Genomic DNA, 8,066 nt, shown 5'->3' with positions numbered 1-8,066 from the left:
CACATCCAGAAAATTTGAAAAGATGATAAAAGTCAGAAATAGTGTTGGAGAAGTTGTGAAAAGATAGGCACAATAATTCATTATTGATGCAAAGGTGATTTTGTTTAATCATTCTGAAAAGCAATTTGGATTTCTGTAAATAAAGTGGAGTTCCAGACATGATCGTATAACTGAAATTTCTCATCACTATGAAATTGTGCTCTAATGCCTTCACATCTTTTATTTTTTAAAGTACATTTAATTGGTAGCTGTGAACTCTTCCACCCAATGTGCACTTGCTTCCCCTTGCCACCAACTTCCCTCTCTCATTAAGGCTTTAAACTTGCCATTTCAAAGTTTTTCACAGATGATGATATTGCTGGCTTCAGTGTGATAATAGTTCTAGAATGTGCAAAGCTGGCTTTGCAAGAGACAATGGCCCTTGGTCTATCTTATCTTCCATTGTTGGTTTCTCCAGGCATCAGGGTGATGGTAGATATGTGTCAGAAGGATAGCTATTTAGATTATACTAGAGCAAAAGAGGCATTCTGACTATGAATTACCGCATTGAATGAACATGGTATTGTAACAAGTAGAATGATATGGAGAAGCATCATACTTTCTATAGCGAGCTCCAATATGGCTACTGAAGAGCACCCTGTGCTACTCATAGAAGTTCCTTGAAACTCAAAGCCAATAGAGAAAAGATGACCCAGACTGTATTTGAGATCTTCAACACTCCAGTCATGTGCATTGACACCCAGGCTGTGCTGTCTCTCTACACCTTTGGTCGTACCATTGGTATAGTAATGAACTCTGGTGATGGAGTGACCCACAATGTACTCCTCTATGAAGTTTATGCTCTTCCCCAGGCCATCTTCTGTCTGCATATGGCTGGCTGTGATTTGACAGACTACCTCATGAAGATCTTTGACTGAGAGAGGGGACAGTTTCACTACCACAGTTGAGAGGGATTGTGTATGACTTCAAGAAATTGTGTTATGTGTAGCCCTAGAATTTGAGCAAGAGATGGACCTTGGTGGATCTAGCTCTTCGCTGGAAAAGAGCTATGAATTTTCTGATAATCAGATTATCACCACTGGCAGCAAGAGTTTCCAACCATCTTTCTTAGGTAAGGAATTCTGTGAAATCCATAAAATTACCTTCAACTCAATCATGAAGTGTGATGTTGACATCCATAAGAATTTCCATGTCAATACCAAGTCAACTATAGAACCAGGCATTCCTGAAAGGATCCAGAAGGAAATTACAATCCTGGCTCCCAGCAGAATGAAATTAAGATCATTTTCCCATCCTGAGTACCAATACACTTTCTGGATTGAAGACTCCTTCCTGGTCACTTTGCAGCAGATGTGGGTCAGCAAGGAATATGATGAATCTGGGGACTCCATTGTTCACTGCAAATATTTATTTTTCTCTTGGAGAAAATTGGGGTTAAGTGACTTGCCCAGGGTCACACCAATAGTAAGTGTTTGAGATAAAATTTGAAGTCAGGACTTCCCAACTCTAGAGCCAGTATTCTATCCACTGTGCCATCTAGCAAATATCTCTAAGTGGACTGTTTGTGGTTTTCATTTTTTTTTTTTGAACAAAGGGTATGATATAATTATCCCTCTCCCCCCAACCCCAGTCCTCTAAAAGATTAGATTGTCTTGGCTTTATTTGTTTTTTTTTGTTTGTTTGCTGATTTTGTTTTGTTTTCTGGTACTTAACTCAGGATTTTTAAAAGTGGAACAGTGAAAGTGATAAGCAGTCTAAGCATGTTGGAGGCAAATATCCCCAAAGTTCTTCACTAAATCTTTAGGATTCTGATTGACATTTTGTTTTAGGTTTTTTTTTTTAAATAATCATTCCAAATATTGTATAAGGTATTAGTTTACAGGGTTATTTCCCTCTATGAAGGCTGTCCAATTCTAGGTAAAAGAGTTTACTTAATGTAAATCCAAACTAGGGAGAAGGGGAGGAGAGGAAGTTCTTGTACTGCTTTCCATGTAAATTATGTAATCTTCAAAAAAATAACCACTTTTTTTTGGTATCTTCTGCCTTAATACTTGTTCCTTGTTTTTTTAATTGACAGTCCTAATGAATGACTCCCTAAATTTCCTCCCTGCCCACATCATAGATGTGAATAAGACTTTACAGTCTTCCCTAGAATTTAATGAGTTTGGTGGCAGTATTCAGGGGAGAAACATTAGAGAAACATTACCTGTACCCTGACTTAAGACCAGCTCAGATTAAAGTACATACATCAAAGAAAAAAAGATCATATAATTGTTAGCTTTTACATTGCCTGAATTTACCCCTGTACTCTTCACTGTCTTTCTTCCCCAGATTTATCCCATATATTCAAGACATTTTTAAGAAATTAAAGAAAAAGAGAAAAAATAAAGCTATTAAAATGTTCTTATCGTTTTAGCATGCTTGCAACTCTAGTTTTTACAGTTTACCTGATGCATAGCAAAACCTGATGCCAGGTTTTCATTTTTTTTCCTATTTGTCTTTGCATTTTGGTTGTATTTCTTGTAAGCAAAGGGTTTTTCATTTTTAGTCAATCTTTCCCTTTTTTTATTTTGTTTTGGTTTATTGAATTGTTAAACATATTTGCATTTAAAGTTTTGAAAGTTAGATCAATATTTTCTTTTATTTGTGTATTTAAGTTTTTCTGAATTAGATATTACCCTTTAATTATTTTTGCTTAATCTAATTAGAAGTAACCCTATTCCCACAAACTCTCTTCCTTTTTACCTTCAAACTCACTCCTTTTTCATTTATTAACCATTTCCTAGTTTCAGAGGTTTATTTTTAATTCTTCCTTTTATTTAATTATATCTTTCTTCTTTGCCTTCTCCTATATTTTCCTCACAGCTAAATGATGTACTCAGAATCTTCCCTCCTTCCTCTTCTCCAACTCCGTTTTTTAGTGTTTTTTACCCTTTTCCAAAAGAAAAAATAATCTTTACATTGTTCTCATCATTACTATTTTTTATCTTTTTGAAATTTTATTCTTTGATATATATATTCCCTTATGCATTCTTGTTCCTTTTTAAGTCTCTTCATTAAATTGAAATAAAAACTAAAATAAAATAAAAGGACCAAGTTTGTATTCCTTCTTGTAAGTTATTGTCTTATAGAACTTGCCTACCCATCCCGCATTTTGTGTTGTGTCTCTCTCAGCAACATCATTTCTTGAGGGAAATTATAAAGACAGAATATTGCTCAATGATAAAAATTTCCCTGTGTTCTAATATGTGATCTAGTTCTATCCCCCATCCCATAATCATTTTTTTCATGCCCTCCCACTTTTTTTTGATTCCATTTTTTCTGAGGAAGATTGTTGTATACTGAGGCACTACAGAAAAGAGACCTCTCTATCTACTAAATCCTTACTAATTAGACTCATTGTAAAGTCCCCTTGTGGTATTCTTAAGTGAAACTCCTCCTACCACTGAGATATCTCCCTTTATTTTCCTTAATAATAATCTCTCCTTTTGTCTCCTGACCCAGTCTTTCATAGCCCTTCTTCCTGATGAGACATATTTAGAGTTATTTTCCCTTTGTGGTTTACCATAGTCTTGATTAGTGTACATCAAACATTCCCATCTCTTTCTTCCACTTGCCCTTTCCCCTTTAATGTAGTCACACAATATATAATGATGTACCTTTGGGAAGGTTACTGGATATAGTCCATAATGTTTCAGACTTGCTCCTTCAGCAACAACTCTTCTCATTCTTAATTTCTACTTTTACCTTTAACCTACGGAGTACTTTTAATAGGAAAACACTTAATGGTTCCTCTGTTATTGTTTTTAAAACTTCATTGGTATTTTTCTCTATTGTATTTTTTGATAGTCACTACAGTTGAGGTAGTTCTTTTTTATTATTTTTACTTTCCTTGGCAGTTGTATTTATTTAACTTCATTATAGTGAATTCACAAATCAAAAAATCTATATGTACATCCATCCATACATATAAAATCTGTATATACATATAAAAACACACAGGTATACATACATACATGCATGTGTGGAATATTTCAAATATTCTATTAGACTGGCCACTTTTTGTATCCCGAGTATTTTTATAGTACCTATCACATAATAGGTTCTTAATAAATCTTTATTGACTAATTTTATTAAACATTTTTTCCCATTGATGGCCCCATTTTTGTAGGGCATGTCATTTTTGGTTGCATTTTAAATTCCTTTGATTTTTAAGAATATGTTATTTCACCCCTTTTTGCAATTAATGGTAGGTACAGAATAGTCATATTATTTGAATTTCCTTTTTATATTTGTAGGTTTTCTTCTTTTCACTTTCAGAATTTCTTGTTTCCCTCTTTTTTTTTCTGGAAGCGAGCTATAAATTATTTAAATTGATGCTTTATGTTATATATACATGGAACTTTGGGGTAGTTTTCTTGTATTATTTCTTGTATCATAGTGTTCAAGTTTTATGACTTGTCATGTTATTCTGGGAGGCCTATGATCCTTAAATTGTCTCCATCCATCCTGTCTTTAAGATTGATATGCTTTGTATGGCAATCCTGTATTCCTTTAATGTTGTGTCTTTTTGCTTTTCTTCTTCCATATTGTCCTTGACTTTAGTATTTTTGTTTTATCAATTTGTTGTTCTTTTTTGGTTCTTTGGGGACAATAGATTTTTGATTATTCAAGTTTTTCAATCCTGCCAAATATTTCTGCATGCTGCATACAGCTCTTTTTTCTCATCTAAATTCTTCTCTCAAGGTTCTGATTTCTCTCTTGCACTATTATATAACATTCTACTGAAGTTCCATGTTCTCTTGGGCTCTGTATTTTAATAGATATTGGTTAAATTTCTTTTCTCTTCCACTATTTGTTTAGAGACATTTTCAATCTTTTAGATATGTTGTTACCCACCTGATTTTGGTGACATACCTTTAGATTTGTCTATTTGTGCTCTTGGGTTATATGGAATGTTCAGGGAATACTAGCACCTTTGTTGTGAGAGCTTGCTGAGCCCTTTTTAGGGATGCTCATTCACCTTTTTGTACACCTGTCAACCAACTCTCACCTGTGGCTCCAAAAAGCTGAATTGTTGCAGAGGGGTCACACCCTCAGTTGAACTACCTAGACAGGCTAAACAAGGGCCACTCTAAGCTGATTCTAAGTTGCTGAGTATTGCCTAATCTGCATAGGTTGAAAGATGTTTTTATTTATTTGACTGTGAATTCCCTACAGTTGGGAAATAACTTGTGTAATTCCCCCCCCTCCAAAATATTCATGGGGATATATAACTTTTTATCATATAATCAAAAAATCAAAATTGGAGGCAAGTCAAAGGATAGTAGAAAGAATTAGATAATTTTCTAAGCACTGGAGATACAAAGTAATGCAAAAAAATGTGGCAACTCTAAAGAGGTTTACAATATAAGGGTTGAGATGACATGCGCCTAACTATGTATATATAAGATACATGCAGGATAAACTGAATATTGCTTTTTAAGGAAGATACTAAAATTAAGGACAAAGCTAGGCTTAGTGAAGAAAGTAAGACTTCAACTGAGACTTGAAGAAGCTGGAAGCCAGGCGGTAAAGATGAGGAGAAAGTTCCAGGGGTTGGTTGAGGGAGTCAGTAACTATTACTGTCACTGTATCACAAAGTATGTGGAGAAGAGTAATATGAAAAGAACACTGAAAGAGCAGGAAGAGAGCAGGTTATGAAAGGCTTTAAAAGCCCAAAAGATGATTTTATATTTGATCCTTGGAGGTGATGAGGAATCACTGGAGTTTATTGAAGGAGTGACATTGTCTAATCTCTGCTTTAGGAGGATCAATTTGACAGCTAGTGCAGAATGGATCGGAGTAGGGAAAGGATGGCTAGAGAGAGACTAACCAGCAGATCATCACTCTAGTATAAAGCAATGGGGGCCAGTGTGGTGACCATGTCAAAAGAAAGGAGGTATACAGAAGAGATGTTAGAAAAGTAGAAAGAACAGCACTTGACAACTAATTGGGAATGGGGGGAAAGATCATCAAAGAGAATGAGTAGTCAAGGAAGACACCTCAGTTAGTAGACTAGGAGGATTGTGCTCCTCCTCAGCAGTGATAGGGAACCTAGGAAGAAGAGAAGGTACTAAGTTCAATTTTGGACATGCCGAGTTTAAGATGTCTAAAGAACATTCAATTTGAGATGTTCAATAGGCAGTTGGAGAAGAGATACTGAAAGTTAGGAGAGAGGTTATGACTGGTAAAATAGATATGAGAGTCATCTGTATGGAGATGATCACTGAATTCATTGAGAACTGATGAGATCACCAAGTGAGATAATATAGAGGGAGAAAGAGAAAAGGACCCAGGACAGAGCCTTGGGATATTCATAGACATCTTGATGATCAGGTTAAATATCCTTCAAAAGGGACAGAGAAAGAATGGTCAGAGAAGTAGAAAGAAAACTAGGGGAGAGCAGTGTCAGGAAAAACTAGAGATGAGAGTATTGTGGAAAAGAGGTTGATTAACAGTATCAAAGACTTCAGAGAGGACAAGTATCAGAATTGCAAAAAGACCATTCAACTTGGCAATTAAGAAATCATTTATAATTGTATTGTATTTATTTATTTATTTAGCTATCTATCTATTTGTTTATTTGTTTGCTTATTTATTTATTTATTTTTAGGTTTTTGCAAGGCAATGGGGTTAAGTGGCTTGCCCAAGGCCACACAGCTAGGTAATTAGTAAGTGTCTGAGGCCAGATTTAACTCAGGTACTCCTGTTTCCAGGGCTGGTACTCTATATACTGCACCACCCAGCTGCCCCCTATCATTTATAATTTTAGAGAGCAGTTATAGTTGGATGAGTACAGATGTATTAGGAAAGACTGGCTTAGCAATGGCATATAAAAGACAGAAAGGTTGTCAAGAGAGTTCTAGATTCGAATTTCATCTGACACATTATCCATGAGTCATTTATTTTTTCTGACCCTCAATTTCCTTTAAAAAAAAGCTTGAGGGACTTCCAGCCAAGATGGCAGAGAGAAGACAGGCACAGTTCTAAAGTCTCCTGATCTCTTCCCCATCTATCACATGATACAAACCTCTTAAAAGAAATCCGACCCACAAAACCCAGAAAGAAAAGCCATGAGAAAGAACATCTACCTCAGGATTTATCTCCCGCAGCAGCTTTGGCCGAATTCGGGTGGGTTAGTCTGGGCTCAGACAGAGGATCAGCCCCGATCAGCCAGATTAACAGCTGAATTGGAACCAGGAGTCTGAGGGCCCGAGAGCCAGACCTGCTGGATCAGAAGTGGGGCTGGACGACAGGGGCTTGGGTCGGCAGGGGAGCAGAGGCACTGCTGTTGGTGCTGTCCCCCTGGAGCTTGGGGCTGGGACTGGGGGGAGAGTTCTGGTGCAGGAGAGCTTTGGACACCATCCTGGTCTCTTCTGGTCCCATTACAACTCAGACCTCCTCCCAAACAAACAAATGCAAACTACTTCTGCCTCAGGCCCAGTGTGTGAGTAGAAGAACCAGCCCAGTTGAGGAATGACCTCAGGCCAGGGTAAAACCCACCACTGATTGAAGGCAAAAGAATTCAATAGCTCCAACCCCTCCCTTCAAGCAAAGGGAGAAGGCCTCAACCAAGGTCACAGACACTCCAGAGAAAGCAACCAACACCTCCTACTGACCAGCCAGAGAAACTGCACTCAGTGAGTAAAGCCTTTAGGGATCCCAAGCCCCTGTGAACCAGCCCCTCCCCAACTCAAGGTCTTAGCAAAATGAAGAAGGGTCAGCAGAAAGGTAGATCCATAGAAAAATTCCTGGAAGGGAAAGACCGTAACTCAGAGAGACCTGGAACCTCTGAGGAGAATACAATCTGGTCCCAAGCACAGAAAGACTTCCTTGAAGAAATAAGGAAGGAGCTTAAAAATTTGGGAGAGACAATTAATACCTAGCAACAAGAAAACAAAACCTTAGAAAGTACAATTGGACAAATACAAAAGGAGAATAAATCTCTCAGATCATCAATTGGACCAATACAAAATGAGAATAATTCTCTCAGATCCTCAAATGAGCAAATGCAAAAACAAATT

At 36.9% G+C, this 8,066-nt stretch overlaps 1 pseudogene; it reads left to right on the top strand.

Moving 5' to 3' along the window:
• Window positions 1–618: 618 nt before the first annotated feature.
• Window positions 619–2,083, top strand: LOC141499245 (actin, cytoplasmic 1-like; annotated as a pseudogene).
• Window positions 2,084–8,066: the final 5,983 nt, after the last annotated feature.

The sequence above is a fragment of the Macrotis lagotis genome, chromosome X (genome assembly GCF_037893015.1).
Source record: "Macrotis lagotis isolate mMagLag1 chromosome X, bilby.v1.9.chrom.fasta, whole genome shotgun sequence".
Classification (NCBI taxonomy): Eukaryota; Metazoa; Chordata; class Mammalia; order Peramelemorphia; family Peramelidae; genus Macrotis; species Macrotis lagotis.
Note: the sequence above shows the minus strand (reverse complement) of the source record. Positions and strands in the feature narration are given on the sequence as shown.